Source organism: Cupressus sempervirens, chromosome 5 (genome assembly GCF_028749045.1).
Source record: "Cupressus sempervirens isolate cs-2001-9-10 chromosome 5, ASM2874904v1, whole genome shotgun sequence".
In the NCBI taxonomy this organism is placed as follows: Eukaryota; Viridiplantae; Streptophyta; class Pinopsida; order Cupressales; family Cupressaceae; genus Cupressus; species Cupressus sempervirens.
In genome coordinates, this window is record NC_143122.1 from 734,723,279 (window position 1) to 734,724,983 (window position 1,705).

The following is a 1,705-nucleotide window of genomic DNA, read 5'->3' on the forward strand; positions in this document are numbered from 1 at the left end:
ATCTTTAACAAAAAAAATACTCCCTTTGTGTAAAAGAATTATCAAAAAAAAAAAAAAAATTGTAATAAAAAACCCTTCTAATTTAAATTTAAAAAATACTATTAAATTTCTAAATTAATGATAATTAAAAATATTTAAAAGTAACAATAAGAAAAAGTAAACTAAAAGCCTTTCCATTTACAGTAGATAGCTCTAGCAAAGAGACTATCATGGTGGGGGGGTGCCATGATGCCATCGAAGATATCGTTGAGCACGAGAACAAAAAAATTTAGTTGACCTCTAACGAGGGTTTCATGGTGTGAATCATCACACTTTACGGCCTTGCCGGAATGCCATACCAAGCCGTCAAAAATTTCCATCAGTTGCCTCAACCTAGCATCAAATCACTCAAAGTATCGCTGAAAAACATATTGAAAGCATCGTCCCTGCCTCCAACAATCTTATCACTGGGCATCTGTGATCTTCTTGGTGTTCTTAATGGAGTCTATGTGCTATCTTAGTGTCTACAAATCATAGAACACCAGGGGACCTCTCCACACCATGCACCCGCCACGCTTGGCCTTGCCCTTAAACTCTATCCCATATCTATTGCCTGCACTCACTAGGCATGGTGATAACTTTAGCTACTAGATGCATGCCATGATCTTCAGACTTCTCTTTGACCTTTGCCTCTTTGATGAGGATCCCCCTATTGGTATGACATTGTAATCTAGGACTCAGAGGGCTTGGATGTGGGGATTTGGTCAATGGACGGTCGGTGTTGGAGGGTAATGGGAGGAGGATTGGGAGCTTGTAGCGAATGAGAAGAGGTTATCGATTCTTCAATTATATTAAAGATCAAAAACATGGAATTGAGTCCCTAATCTAGAAGAAAAAAGAAAGACCAAATTAATTGAGTGCATTGGTGCTGGCAACGATCTCTATGATTTCTCTCGTAAGCTTGGCCTACCGGTCCCTATTGAAGTAATAGAGACCGACTTGGTGAGATCTTCAACATTGCCACTCGTGCTAGTCATGGCATTCATATGAGAAGCGAGCTCACTGGCAAGGGACTCCTAAAGGGCATGGAGGATCTGGCTATTCAGATAAAGCGGTAGCAGGGCATCCAAGATTTGAACTAGGTCCTGCTCAAATTGTACCATGGCTAAAAACTCTAGGGTGGGAGTCCTCACGACTTTTCTCTCCATGATCAATTTACCCTCTTTGGTAGTAAGACTGAACATCTCATCCTCTGCCATATCCACACAAACGCGATTAATGTCGGAGACATCGCCCATAGGGGAAAGGGGCAAGAGCGTGTGAATAAAAGGATCTGATTTTATCAATGAAACAAACTTGGTATAAAGAAGCTCCAGCTTGTCGACCTTCATCGAAAATTGCTTGAGCCTCCTTTGTAGTTCTGTTAAGAATAGTGCAATGATTCCAAGAGCAATAGAGCAATGATACAAAACACAGTGCATGCAAGGCATGCAAAATTAAAAGTAATGATTAAGCAATTAAAAAAATGCAAAATGCACAAAGAGAATGAACTATCATTCATATTACGACATGCAGAGATAAGGAGTTAGAAATAATAATTGCAAAGAGAATATTCTAAACCTGCAAGAGACAAAATTAGAAACTTAGAGAGTGTAGTTTCAAAAAAAAATGATTAGATAAAAACTGATATTAAAATTTTTTAATTATAATATTAGAAAAGAATTAA

At 38.3% G+C, this 1,705-nt stretch overlaps 1 pseudogene; it reads right to left on the bottom strand.

Moving 5' to 3' along the window:
* Window positions 1-888: 888 nt before the first annotated feature.
* On the bottom strand, window positions 889-1,370 carry LOC149558041 (ATP synthase subunit gamma, chloroplastic pseudogene; annotated as a pseudogene).
* Window positions 1,371-1,705: the final 335 nt, after the last annotated feature.